We start from the raw sequence: 15,697 nt of genomic DNA, 5'->3' as shown, positions 1-15,697 counted from the left end.
TTATAACTTGTTTTATTTTGTTTTCAGCTACCTGCTTCCAGAATCACTAATGTGGCATTGGTTTTTACCACTTACTTATTGGAACAGTCCAGTATGTGTCCTTTCTGACACCATATCTATTGGCTTCCCTATACCCAGCCAATATGTTATTTATTTATTTATTTATTTGTTTGTTTGTTTGTTTATTTAACATTTTCCTTTATCTATTTCTGTTACTTGTTGTAAAGAACACTAGCTTATGTAACATCATTTAACTTTGTTAGAAACATTGTCACAAAAGCTAAGATAGCAATGTAGACAAAGTCAACTTACATAGTCTTAGATGTTTTTAGTTGTAAAATGTACTACACTGATTGATTAAATCATATTTTGTTTCATTTATATCTCTTTTTGGTTTTTACTAATGATCAGAATTTTTTTGAAGAGTTGAACAGGTCAAGAATGTGAGAAACCAGAAGCTCAGAGGAAAATGATGAACAACATGGGATCAAAGATTAAATTTATTGGCTGAGTAAGGTGTTGTGTCAACTATTAGGTGTGATAAAAAAATGCAGTGAATGTTGAAATAAATAAAAAAAATTACAGTAAAAGACACATTGCCATTAATCCCTCTTGTTTCAACCACACTTATCCCATCGCTCTTGCCACTTTTTGAAGTAGTTCTGGAAGTCCTCTTTCATGAGTGTCTTTACTTTGTCCTCTATCATGATAATACTCCATGTCACACCTTGCTTCTGGTATACAGCAATGTCTGTCAAATAAGAATATTATGGTGTGTCCTCATCCACCTTATTCACCGGGTCTGGCACCATGCGACTTCTGGCTCTTCCCCAAAGTCAAAATGACCATGAAAGGAAAACGTTTTGAATCAATTCTGGACATCAAGGCAGCCACAACAGCACAATTAAAGACACTCATGAAAGAGGACTTCCAGAACTGCTTCAGAAAGAGGCAAGAACGATGATGGGATAAGTGTGTTCGAAGCAAGGGGGGGTATTTTGAGGGGGATTAATGGCAACGTGTCTTTTACTGTAATTATTTTTTTTAATTTAAACATTCACCATGTTTTATTTTTTTATCACATCTCGTATTTCTGCAATTAAGGATTTAAAATATACTACAAGATGTATATCTGCTATTATAATGTCAAAAGAGTACTGAAATCTACATTTCACTACTTCCTATAGAAGCTAGGTCATTTTATTATTACTATTTTTTTTTTAGGTTGCATTTTTAAAGCTAGATAATGATTGGAGGGGATAGACTTTGGTCATTTACGTGTGTATGCAAATGTACATGAGTGACTATTTTTAATTAATTCTGTTATTGATTATAAAAATTATTTATGGAGTAAGACAATTTCTTATGAACAAGATTTGAAAATAGAGATTCTGAACCAGGTAGTCTACTACAACACTAAATTTAAAGGCCATTTAAGGCAGTTATATTAAAGCAAACTATTGAGAGCTATTTTAATAAGTCACTGGAAGTAGGACATAATTATGTTGTGGATGTAAGAAATTTCAAATAGTATCCTGATTGAAGTTTTAAATGACTAGAGCTCAACAAATGTACTGATCATCTCCTAAGGAAGGCATTATATGTAGGTACTAGGTAGCTTGGTAGAACTATAACATACAATGTCTGTCCTTATATAGTATACACTTTCACATAATAGATGACCCAAGTGCACACATATCTGGCTAGTCCACGTTATGACAAGGGTAGAGAGAGTTGCACGATGCAATGGAAGTACAGAACAAAATGTGACAGTGCACATGAAAACATTAGAGAGAGCATTATAATGGAAGTGACATTTGAGTTAGATATAATTAGGACAAAAGTTCGTATATATTTTCTGAAGCACTGGGTATTATAAAAATGTTTTTTTCACTGCAACACTGCACTGTATTGAAGACAGAAATATATTCAGTGGATTTTTTTTTAGTATATGATAAAGTGGAAAGTGATACATTTTTCTAATAGAGAGTTGGCATATTTATGGTAGACAGAATTTTCTATAAAGATATTAGGCCTTTAACAAAGACAAACATCTAAGCTGATATTTAGAAGATATGCATGAAGCTTCTCTAGGAGACCTAAACTGAGTGATTTCAATTAAATGCTAGTGGTTTAATGAAGTGACATCAGCATCAAGGTGGCATTTTGCATTTCCCTCCCCCTACTTAACAACAAAAATTCAGCATCTATCCACAAAGAAAAGTGTTTCTGTGGGAATTGTGAAATTCAGAACCGTATGCCAATGGACACAGGAGGCGTCTCATCCACCTGTGCACCGGGTAACAGGCAGACAGACCTCAGTACCAGCTGTGGTCCCTGCAGAAGCCTGTGAACTGGTTCTAGCCACATTGCAGGAGCACAAACAAGAAAGCCTTTGTGGAAGTCCAGGTTTCCAGAGGATAATTTCCAACATACCAGCAAAGCAAAAAAAAAAAAAAAAAAAAAAAACACAACAAAACAAAACAAACAAACAAACCCCAAAACACAGAAACAAAAACTAAAAAAAAAAAAAAAAAGCAAGTTGTGATGCACTGGAGTGGGTAAGAGGTACATTTTGACTTTGTCCGCATCACCCCTGCCTCAAGGGGGCACAGCTTAGGGCTAAGTGAGACCTTCTCAGGCATGATTTCTTTCTTGGAAGAAAGCGAGTGAATGCTCAGCTTTCCCAGCTGTGTGGGACTCTGACAAAGAGGCTGTCTTGCAGAATCCAGCCTATTAAATTGGAAGCTCCATGATTGGGAGAAGGAAGGGGATCAGGAGAGTGGCAGATAAAATTATCAGAGGGTATTACATGCACATGGTCCTTGACAACTGCATTGTGGACTCTATTGGGAAGTTCACCCACAAGCCTCTGGTAATGCAACACCCATGGATCTCTGCAATTGGCCTTAGTGCCTCACCCATGCACCCCTTCCCTCCCTCCCCCCCCCCCCCCCCCCCCCGCAGCTGGCTCCCTGTGCAGGCTTCCAAAGCTAGCAGCAAGAAGAAGCTTTGGTAGATGTCTAGGGAGTACATAAAAAGAACCAAATTCTAGACTGAAGAATTCAATGAAATGAAAAGAAAATTGCAATAGAGCCCAACAGCAGAACAGACCAAACAGGTGAAAGAATCTGTGAGTTAGGAGACAGGAACCTTGAAATCATCCAGTTAGAGGAGAATAAAGAAAAGAGAATGAAAGAGTGAAGAAAGCCTACAAGACCTATGGGACACCATAAAAAAATAATGTGTGAGTTATTGGAGTTCCAGAAGGAGAAGGAGAAGGAGAAGGGAGCAGAAAGCTTATTTAAAGAAATAATGTTGATGGTTTCTTTTGTTGCGGACAAGCTTTTTAATTTGATATAGTCCCATTCATTTATTTTAGCTTTTACTTCCCTTTCCTTTGAAGTCAAATTCATAAAACCCTCTTTGAACCAAAGGTCCATAAATTTAGTAGCTATGTTTCCTTCTCTGCAGTTTATTGTTTCAGGTCTTATGTTTAGGTCTGCCATAAGAAAAGATGAAATAATGCCATTTGCAACAGCATGAATGGATCTTGAGATTATCATGCTAAGCAAAATAAGTCAGACAGAAAAAAATACGGAACCATATGATTTCACTGATACGTGGTATATAAAACTGAAAACAACAAAGAACAAGACAAGCAAATGAAGAAACAAAAACTCATAGACACAGACAATAGATTAGTGGTTACCAGAGGGTAAGAAGGGAGGCGGGTGGTAGATGAGGGTAAAGGGGATCAAATATATGGTGATGGAAAGAAAACTGACTCTGGGTCATGAAAACACTATGTGACATATAGATGATGTATTACAGAATTGTACACCTGAAGAATATATGTAACTTTACTAACAATTGTCACCCCAATAAACTTTAATTAAAAAACAAAGAATTTAACCCCCCTGCCCCCCCAAAAAGAAATAATGACTGAGAACTTCCCAAACCTGGGAAGAGATTCAGACATCCTTCAAGTTCATGATGCTGACAAGTCACCCCATAATTTCAATCCAAAATGATTTTCTCCAAGACAAATTATAATAAAACTGTCAATATCAAAGATAAGAACAGAATATTAAAAGCAGCAAGAAAAAAGAAGATTGTAAACTGAAAGGAACCTGTTAGGCATTCAGTGCATTTCTCAGCAGAAAACTTACAGGCCAGGAGAAAGCGGGATACTATATTCAAAGTACTGAAAGATAAAATGCCAACCAAGAATACTCTATTCAGAGAAGTTATCCTTCAGAAATGAAGGAGAAATACTTTCCTAGACAAACAAAAGCTGAAATAGTTCTTCACCATGAGACCCGTTTATAAGAAATATTGAAAGAAATTCTTTCATCTGAAATGAAAGGACACTAATTAGTAACATAGAAACATAGAAAATTATACAATACACTAGTAATGGTAAGTGTATAGGCAAATTCAGAGAATTCTAATATTGTAATATGGTGTTGTGTTAACCACTTAACTATAATATGAGTATAAAAGTTAAAGGACAAGGGTATTAAAAATAATAATAGATATTATAATTTGTTAATGAATACACAATATGAAAAGAGGTAGATTATGACATTAAAAGCATTAAAAACAAGTGGAAGTAAAAGGTTAGAGTATTTGCATGTGTTTGAAGTGATCAGCTTAGAAAAAAACTGTTATAAATATGTTTTATGTAAGCCTTATGGTAACCACAAAGCAAAAACCTATAGCAGATTCACAAAAGTTAAAGGGGATCATAGCATACACCCACTGTGAAAATTTCACAAAGGAAAGCAGCGAGAGAGAAAGAAAGGAACAAGGAACTATGCAAGAACCAGAAACAATTAATAACATGACATTAGTAATTACTCAAAATGTAAATAGGTTGAATTCGCCAATCAAAAAGCATAGAGTGGCTGGCTGGATGAAAAAACAAAACCCAACTATATGCTGTCTTTTTTCTACAGATTAATACCATACAGAGTGTTATGAAAACTGCTTTTATCACTTCATTTTTTCATATCAGTATATGAAAGTCTAAATTTATTTTTAATGTCTATGTAATATTTGTTATGTAGATGAACTACAACTGATTAAACCCATCTCTATAAATAGATATTGAGGTCATTGCCAGGTATTTTTTATGATTTACAAACAATGTTGTAGTGTCTACTGTAGTGTCTAAGACCAGTAGCTAGAAGTGGAAATGTTGAATCAAAAAGATTGAAAGTCTTGTTTCACGTGAACACTAAAAATTTTTCCATTCACTTATCTCCAAAATACTATAATGGATGTGTGCCTTTTATAAAAGAAAGATTACAGCTATTATTATGTTGATTGTGGAAATTTGCACTATTGACCAACTATTTGGACTACAGTCAAAGGGACAAAACCGTTAAATAGTGTGTATTTGAAATCCATTGACCTACCTACACAAAATCATGGGTAGAAAAAGAAAAATGCATAAAGATGTTCATAGCAGTATTGTCTATAATAGTAAAAAAAAGTGGTAATAACCCAAATATCCATCATTATGAGATTGTAAATTTGTGATACATTTCTATAATGGAAAACTATACATCAGTTGAAATAACTGAGCTATATGTCCATATATCAAAATGATCAATTCTCAAAAATATCATGTTTAGGGTAAAAAGCAAAATATATAAATATAGTATGATACCATTTGTATATTTTTTTAAATGCATAAAACAGTGCTCCACATTGTATGTGTGTACAAGTTGTATGGAGTATAATTTAAAAATATGAATGTAAAGATTGTGCATCAAATTCAAAATAGCTGTTAACTGAGAAGGAAATGGTAAGAATGGGATCAGCATAGGGTACAAAGGAGTCTTTCACTGTGCCATATTTTATCTCTTTTTGTAATAATCTAAACAAATATGACAAAAGAAGTCATGATGAATTTGTTAAAGCAACAAATATATAAAGTGACATAAGAAATCCATTTCCAAAATTATGACCAGTCTCATTTTGTTGCTTTGTTTTCTTTAGGCTTTGGTCAGCAATAAAATCACGAGCAGTTTCAAATAATTTGTTCCAGAATCACTGCATTTGATCCATATGGCCTTCCTTCCATTTCTGGCCCTTTTGCTGTTGGTCTGCTTCAATTGTTCCCTCTTGCCTCGCCTGCTCAGCTGCATGTACATTCTCGCTCTCACTTTGGCTTCCTTTACTGAACCCACGTAACAGCTCCTACTTTATGCACCTTTATTACTAAATTATCAAGTGGTTAGAGAATTTTGTCTAGGTGTAAAGACAGAATGTCTCATCATCTGTTTTATGCTTTTCCTATCCAAGAAAACATGTCTTTAATCAGTACTGGAATTTTCTCTGCTATTATAGTTTCAAAAATCAAGTTTCCCCCATTATCTCAATGATCTCTTTCTAGAATATCTCCTTGGTGTTGTTGAACCTTTTAATTCTACTTATCACACTTTTTAACATCAAGAATGCCATTGATGCATTCTGGGTAAATCCTCATCTAGAAACCTTTAATTCTTATTTCAGCTGTATCTCATCTGTTAAACCCATACAGTTCTAAATGCTAATTCTTATCATTTTCATTTACAAATTTCTGTTTGGTTTCTTTTTTCAGTATCTTATTATTCTTATTTCATAGTGCTTTACTTTTATTCCTTAACCCTTTTATCATTTTAAACATGCTTATTTACAGTTTATCTTGGATTATTTTATTACTTGAAGTTCACGAGATGCTGGTTCTATGCATTTTTTTGTTATGTCTGCTGAATATCCGTTATAGTGGCTTATTTCTCATGTAGTTGGTATATTTTTATTGTGAGTTTACCGTAATTTTTTTAAAATCTTTTTAAAAATCTTTTATTTTATAATTGCTTCTGCCAAGTATTCAAATATATTGGTCTGACACTGTGGAATTTCTTTCCACAGAATAGCTTATATCCATATTCTATTTCACTTGATGCAGTCCTAGGGTTTTAATTCTTTCTAAATTCCTTTTTTTCCCTAAAAGATAGGACAGAGACAAGTATCTTCAAATTCCTGGATCAGCAGATTACATTTTCTAATTCTTATTTCAGTGAGAATCCAACTTTTTGAGGCTCTATTCTTTACACAGGGACTCTCAGTTTCAATTCCCCATATTATAAAGTTCCAGGCCTCATCCTCATATTTCCAGACTTTAAAACTAATCCCTCTGGGAATTTAGATCTTATTCTTAATATGATATACCTCCTTCTGCTCCCCAGAGCCCTGTACTGTATCAGCTTTCATGTTTACTGCTGAGGATTTTAGTTATCTCTTTATTTCTGAATACTGGAGGCTTCCCTTTATTTAATATGAGCATAACTATGTATTTAAGAAGTATTTTTATTTGTTATATTTAGAGTTTCGAGATGTTGGTAAAGGTGTTCCACATTCACTAGTTTACCGAGTTTCCAGAATTGAAAATTTTCATAGGTTTTGTGTATATTATTTTTTTTTTTATCGTAGTAGGTCTCACTTACCCTTAAAATTTCTGGAGATATAGAAAGTTATGACTCTGAGGATATAGGACTAGTGCAAGAATGCATCAGCATGGGTGCTTTCCTGAAAGCCTGTGAATAGGTTATATCAAGTGCAAAAGGGTTTCCCATACTCTTGCTTTTTCGGAGTCTAGGTTGGTATTAACAACATATATTTACTAAAGCAGTTGTTTCTGCAGAAAGTTGACTTCTGTAAGAAGTCAGGCACAAAATTTATGGAGTTAGGTCATTCCTGGTGATATAACTAAGGGTTCAATAAGAGTCACTAGAGATTTTAGCTGGTGGATTTATAAAGGCCAATAATTGGGCATCTTATCTTCAGGCTCTTTATCGAGCTTGATGGGCCATTTTACATTTTAACTTTCTGACACGTAGGCAACTAAATTGTGGACCATTTATCTGGGTATACTAATCAAATATAAAATATGGCATAATCCTTTTCTGACTTTCCTTTCTTCCAACTATTACAAACGGGGTAACCATACATCGCAGTTGGCCTGGGGCAGCCTTGATTTACTCCTGTTGTTCTAGAGAAATTATTAAGCAATCGCAATGTGATTTAGATAATTTATGGTCACCATGTCTATACAACTAGGTTCTCTAGATCACTGATGCAAGAAACAGCAAGTGTAAGTCTGAGCACCTTTCTGGCACAACCTCCCTGTTTAACAATTCCTGGGCCACCTCAGTTGCTCAATCCAGGGTAAACACAGAAAAGGAGAAAAACATCCTAGCTAGTAATACAGCTAGGGTTGATACAGATACTATCACAACTGCCCCCTGACTGGCTTGCCTTATATCTTAGATATTTCTACCTTTTGATATCAGTTATTCAGAGATGGGAGACATAATCATAATCTTTAAGATATAAGACATGCTCATGCTGAAAGTGTAGTATAATCCCAACTGAGCCTAGATACCAGTACAAGACTTAATATTCTGAACTATAACAATAATTCAAACAATTCAAAGCACTTCTTGAGTGTGATTGCTTCCTACGATCATTGTATTCCAGTACAAAATTATTTTTCAGCAAGTAGAAACAAAAAGTTAATTAAAATTATGATCTTCTTACCCTTAAAAACCTTTTAACATATTTGGATAGGTAAAATATACTTAAATATGCATGATTCTTAAACCATTTCTCCAAAATTTTTCATAAATAACAAAAGGCCATTACATGATAGAAGTTTATTATTATTAATGTAGTTAGTAATTATATTTTCATCCAAATGAAGATCTAGATTTAAAGGCTTAATGGATTATTGTCAGAAAAAATTTGCCAAGTCCACCTCCACCTCTGCTTCCATCCACGTCTGATTTCTCTAAACCCAAATGCAGTAAGGGGGAGATGACACCTATATATGAGTATTACAGGGAGATAAGGCAGTAGTTTTTACTTTTCAGTTTTAATACAACTTCGTTTCATGTTCTTCATGTAGGCCATCTGTTCCCATATAGAAATAATATTTCAATAGGCACAGCTATATTGCCAGTGGTATTTGTCATCCACAAATTGCATATAAGATTCTAATGTTCCTTAAAGCCAATATAGTATAAAATTACATTTTGATGACTAAAGATCTTATTTGCTTTCATAGGCATTATCACTATTCTTTTTTGCATCCTAAAGCAAGATCTTTCACCAACATAAGCAAACCATTTTTTTCCAAAAAATCTTACCTTTATTATATTTATTTAAACAAAATTAGAGACTATGTTAAACTTGTATTCTAAAGATAATAGACATATGTAGTAGCTGTTGGCAAAATCCAAATCCACAGTATTTAAAAATGCAAAATACATACTAAAATCTCTTAATTTTTTCTTAATTGCTTTCCTTTTGAAATAAACTTGTTTGTAACTATCATCAGTATTTAAAGCACCCTGAACAGAATTCATTAATAATTTATACAGCAAAAAGTGATACAATCAGGAAAAGTAGTGGGAACTTTTTTTCCATTGGCAGTATCCAAAAGTGGTTTGGAACTGATGTTTAAAAAGTATTTGTGACCTTTGTTAAAAAAATGATCAAAAGAAATTTTAGAAGATCTCAAAGTATACTTTCTAGTGTGTTTGCTGAGAGCAGAAATCTGAAAAATATCATTCTAAGGCCTGATTTGTATTTTCTATGTCCTATTACAAAATTAGAAAATTATATTATAAATGTTTTGCAAAGGGAATCGACAACAAAACCAAACATAGAATTCCATCCCTTTTAAAGTGCTCTGAGCAGAGAGGTGGTGGCCTAGGCTTGCTGTACAGTTAGCATTTACCTCAGAATCTCTCCTGCTAAGCATTGTCCACGACCCTCGTGTTGGTGCACAACAGCTGTTAACAGAATTAAACTTGAGTTAGTGTTTCCATTTCAGATCATCAGCTATCCCATCCACATCTCCCAAAGCGCTCACACTGCGGGCCAAGAAAACATGGAGACAAATAAGCATCAAGTTTTGGAATTGGCAAGGGTTAAGAGTCCTATTGCTGGTAATAATAACCTAAAATTTTCCTAACAACAGATTAAAAAGAAACACAAATAATATCTAAATTCGATCTTAACACTTTAATAATGAGGAACTAAAGCTAGATAAAAACAATCTTATTTATAAAGTTTAGTAACTGAGTGAGGTAGTCACGAGGACATCTACAGGTAACTCCCAGGGGAAGAAGGGAGGAGGGGAGAAAAGGACACAGAGGGGCAGGGAGAAGTCTGCCTTTATAACGTTGCCCAGAGTCAGCCTGTTTCACGCTAACATGTCAGGCTTTCCATACATCCCAGTTACAGTCAGGTATAGAAACAAGGAGGTGGTATTTCTATCTAACCAATTCTGAATTGAACTGAGTTCATCCGAACTGAGAAAGCAGCTATTTCACAGGCATCAGTGGAAGAATGCGATTCTTCATCATTCAAGGTCTCACATTGTCATTCCATGGCATATGCGTGCAAGGCAAGCCTCGAGATAGGCGCTAGGAAAGACACAAGAGGATTCTGCAACTGTCAACAGAAAGAGAGAGACAGAACTTCTGATAGGAAGCCTCATAAAGGAGGTTAGCTTGCCTAAGGGAAGTTTGTAGTTAAATGGACTTTCTTTTCTCTTTGTAATTAAATGGACTTTCTTTTCACCTATTGTTGTGAAAATACTGATGAAACAGGAAGGAAAAGGCCAGAGATTGAATAATTAACTCAGATGCTGGTGAACCAGACCTTAATAATCAAACTAGATAACATATAATAAATATGATGTTTCACCGAAAATAAGACCTAGCCGGACCATCAGCTCTAATGCGTCTTTTGGAGCAAAAACTAATTTAAGACCCGGTATTATATTGTGTTATATTACATCATATTATACCCAGTCTTATATAAGACTCAGTATTGTATTATATTATATTATATTATATTATATTATATTATATTATATTATATATTATATTATATTATATAGACCCGGTCTTATATTATGTAAGACCCGGTCTTATATTAAAATAAGACCAGGTCTTATATCAATTCTTTTTCCAAAAGATGCATTAGAGCTGATGGTCCAGCTAGGTCTTATTTTCAGGGAAACACGGTATGTGTTGGTCTAATCCTACGCAAATTTAAAATAGAAGCTGTTTTTAAACAGGTCATTCTGAATAAGAACTAGATAGCTGAAGTATGTACAATAAGCCTAATGTAAAACAATGTTATTATTTTGCAATTCAAGGATTAGTCCAGCACTGCTGGAAAGTGTTTTGCTGCTGAGGATTAATTATTTCTTCTAGAAAGTCCATATGCCACAAATATATTTTTCTGAGGACCCAACTAATTTAAATAGAAGAGGTATTTTATCTTACAGACAAGGATTTAACTTCCAAGAACAGGACACTAAACTGAGTTACATCAGCTTTCCTTTCTATCATCTCCTACCCGTTCTTCTCATCTCAAAGAAAAAACATTCTTGAACCTTCCTTCTCTTATCTCCTGCAGGACTTCAATTTTTTTGTTTCTTTTTTCCTTTACGAATTTCTCTTTACTTACTTAATAACTTTATGAAGGGGCTGAGGTTTCTCTAATCCTAACTAAAATCAAGTTTACCACAACAGTACCTTACCCCTCAAGGTAAACAATGTTACCTCCTTCCTTCACTAGTGGAAGTCTTAAACTCTAAAATTACTCGTCAGCTTTCTCATTTCCCATTTAGTCCTCAGTCTGAGACCCTGTCTTGGAAAATCTACTAAACGTTTTAGAACCCACCCACGACCCAATAGTGAAATCCATCAGTTCCTACCTTACTCTCTTATTAACCAACCACTTCAGGAGTTTGCTATTGTTCCTGAGTCCCATTTTGGTAGTCAACTTCCTCCAACTTCTCCCATCATATTTCCACAGTTAATTAGTATCCTTTCACCGATTCATTTTACTCCACCTAATCTTAAAGTTACACCCTATGCATCTTCACTCCACTTTCATTCTCCAATGATATTCATTTATGTGTAACTTAATTCTTGCCACAGCTTCATATACATCCATATAGTCAGCTTTATCTTCTAATCTGATATCTGTACATAAAATGTTCACCTTATATAATAGAACATCTCTATGTGGAAGTATGTGTTAGTATGTCAGAAGTATAACACTGAAAGCCAAATACATTACCTTTACCATGGCTGCCATAGAAAACAAAAACAAAACAAAACACCATTCTTGGGCTTTAATCTGATTAGATTTTTACCATTCTCTATAATTTCCCTATGTAATGTCCTATAGTTCCCTATTTCCTCGTATTTATTTGCCTTGCCTTTGTGCCTAGAATGAGCAACTTTGTATTTTTACTTATTTATACTCAAATCACTCTTAAAGATCTAATTGAACTATCATATCCTCTTAAAATCATTTTTCCCTGGATTCTTAGCTGCTCATGCACAGAACTTGTGACTGTTGGCTTACTTTAAATCTCAGACGAAACACAGTCTCGTACAAGATAGGTGCTCATATACCTGTCCCATTCACTTTCTCATCTCTTTTCATGTTCATGTTTATAGTACTTTGAGCTATGGTACATACACATTTCCATGTTAAACTCCATGAAGTAAACTCTGTGCCTTTGTTTATGTCTCAATCTCTACAGTGGACAGTTATTGGTAGGTGTGTGGTACTCCATAAATATTGTACATGGAAGTAACACATTTTAATCCCTTTCCTTTCTCAAGATATTGAATAAGCAAGGTGCAGCCTGTGCCCAGTAAGTGACAAGTAAAAAACAGAAGGTCAGGACATGATGATGTTCTTGTAATGGTCAACAGATTATATGGACAGTCTGTTCTGTTCAGTAGAAGAAAAGAGTTATGAGCTAGTATGTGACCGCACGTATCATTCGTGGGCATAGTGTACAGTAATATACCTCATCAAATGAGGAAAGGAGAACACTAAGAAATAGAGTCTCCATAGTTGTTGTTTTAGTTTTCTTGGACGCCCTGTCAAGAGGCCTGAGAAAATTGAACACTGCATCGAGTAACATGTACACTGAAAGAAACTCTGTTTCACAGACTCCACCCAGACACACAAACTCACACACACACACACACACACTCACAGTATCAGCACACCTGCTATATGCCATTTGTGTTACTGTTATGAAAGACATTAAAAACTGTCAACCAGTGTTCTAGCCTTACCTCTGATTCTAATTTAGTATGTGGCTCTGGGAAATTCACTTAATCTCTCAGTCACAGTTGTTATTCTTTAAATGCTGAGACAGATACATGCTAAAAATTTGTGAGTCTAAAAATGCCCATGTATATAGAAACATGTGGAACTTAATCTCTTTATAGATCCCATATGTCAAAAGACTGGATTTTTTTTTTCTTGGTGGTTGAAACCATTCTATAAAATCATTCCCCAAAGCTTTCACAACCTGGCACAGTGCATGTAGCTACCTCTTTATAGGAAAATGATGAGTAAGACAGAAATATCACGATGCACCCCCACCCTCTGCCACCTCCACCACCATCAACACACACACACACACACACACACACACACACACACACACACCTCTTTCCAAAGAGGAGGGAAAGAGCCATTTAAAAATAACCTTACAAAATAATTCTTAAATATTTAAAATTCTCATTTTAAATTAATCTAGACAACAATCAAGACTTTTAAACACAGGATTTCTATATTGCATTCTTCTTATCAATTTGATAATAATAATAAAAAGAGGATTTAGAGGAAATTATGAAAAATAGCAGAGAAAAGCTCCTGAGTCATTCCACTCTTTACATAGCTAATGTCACATGACCAAAAATAATTTTAAATGTGAGCACCTTATAAAATATCGACTATTTTTAATGGCCACAGTCTTATCATTACAAATCCACCAAGATCTAAGACAAACCCATTTTCTCAATAATTAATTTGTTTTCAGTTTACTCCTTACATCCACATTGGGGGGAGGGGAGAGGGTCTGTATTATCATTCCAAGTCTCTTAAACACATTATATAAATCGTCCATTCATGTGGAAGAAATGACTTACAAATTTATCTAAAAAGGAAAAAAGCATAAATAACCCATATCATCACTACTGGCAGGAAGGGTTCAGAAGGCCTTTGGACTTAGGATGCTGGCAAGCCTGTGAGGCTGCTATCAGAAGCCTCAGCCTTGGGCTTTGGCAAAGCCACTGCCATATTAATCTGCTTCATTACATCGCTACAATTTGTTCACTGCATTAAGAAGCAGTATTTCCCTTGTGAGAAGAAGACCCATCCTTCACTTTGAAAGCTTAAACCTCAAAAGGCAAAAAAGTATAGCCACAGAGGGACAGTAAAGGCCAGAAAGCCAAAGAATTATTAAAATCTAGCATGCCAGAGCTGGAGCTTATTTCAGTCTAGGAAGATTTAAAAATGCAGAACAGCTAGATTTAAATTTTTTGAATCTTTTAGATCCGAATTTAAGCTTACAAAGCACACGTCTTATTTTAAATGCTTTCATTAACATAGATAACAATTCATTGATAGGTCAAGATAGAATAATATTGACTTACCTGAAATAAAGGAAACTGTAAATCATAGCAAAGAATCCATATATATGTGAATATAATAGTCTCCAATGCAGTTCTTCAGAATTTCGACGAGAACAGAAAGTAAAATCTCACATGCATTCTAGCCTCACTGAAAAATAAAAAAACAAGAAAGGACGACCATAGCATCCTCTCGCCTTAGCTTTCTGTTCTGACACTCACTCGATGGTATCCACTGTCTGTTAGAAAGCAGCATGCTAAATTGAAAAAATAAATAAATAAATAAATAAATAAATATAGGCAGCATCTTACATGACAGCGCCATCTCCTGGCCAAAAGTGGAACCATATTCATTCAAGATCCTTTGGCAATACTGCATTTATCAAGTTTGATTAAGTAGTGTATAGCTCCTAATTCCACTGTATTTAAAATCAACTACCTTAATTAACTGTAAATTAAACATTTAGGAAATATTAGGGTATGAATTTTTAAGATTTGTAATCCTACTTTTAGGGTTTAGTTAAATTTATTTACCTTACATTTAAATGGAAGCTTTTCATACATCATTAAAAACTTCATGCTTAATTTAAAATTCACTTAACTTTGTTTACCACCTGAAAAAGCAGTATGTATCTCCTATATACTGGGGGGTTTTAAAAATGTGTACACATGACTTGTATTTATCTTTTGTTATTGGTATATATTGAGTATTACAATTTTAAGTTTTTTTTTTCCTTTCTTAAAATGTGTATACATTTTTTGGCACCCTCTGTATAATTTTAGATGTCAAATTTGTCTTTACTGAGTACCTCTGGGGAGAAGTTGTGTAAGTTTTTGTTTCTAGAGAAATCTGTATTATGTTATTGTTATTGTTTTTATTTGGGGGAAATGTTTCAGGGTTAAAGTTAATGCAGGACAATGAACTTACTAAAAGACAAACTAGAAAATCTTTAAAAGTCAACCCAAGCTTTTAAAGATATTTCAAAGTATACAGATATCAAATTGCACAGTATAGGAAATTTGATAATTACAGTATACTATAGTATGTAGTTATATCTTATTGGGGGATAAGAAAAAAATTAAATTATAATGAGAATGCATTTGGTAAATAACACCAGTTATACAGAGCATATTATGTGCTCAATAATATATTTGTTTAGTTAATTTTTCTGTGGTCA

At 34.2% G+C, this 15,697-nt stretch overlaps 1 protein-coding gene across 3 annotated transcripts in view; it reads right to left on the bottom strand.

The window, feature by feature from the left end:
* LOC109445177 (sodium channel protein type 2 subunit alpha) overlaps positions 1-14,773 on the bottom strand; it is a 126,876-nt gene extending 112,103 nt beyond the window's left edge. Inside the window, exons 1-2 of one of the 3 annotated variants that reach the window (XM_088794058.1) lie at positions 14,544-14,768; positions 9,794-9,929 (exon numbers count right to left, since the gene is read on the bottom strand). The gene's annotated coding sequence lies outside the window, so the exon portion shown is untranslated. Of the gene's footprint in view, positions 1-9,793; positions 9,930-14,543 lie in introns of all 3 variants that reach the window. The other 2 variants (XM_074337232.2, XM_088794057.1) reach the window with 2 other exon arrangements.
* Between the last annotated feature and the right edge of the window lie 924 nt (positions 14,774-15,697).

The sequence above is a fragment of the Rhinolophus sinicus genome, chromosome 17 (genome assembly GCF_057876585.1).
Source record: "Rhinolophus sinicus isolate RSI-liver-muscle chromosome 17, RSI-T2T, whole genome shotgun sequence".
Taxonomy (NCBI): Eukaryota; Metazoa; Chordata; class Mammalia; order Chiroptera; family Rhinolophidae; genus Rhinolophus; species Rhinolophus sinicus.
The sequence above is the reverse complement of the archived record's forward strand: the minus strand, read 5'-3'. Positions and strand labels throughout refer to the sequence as shown.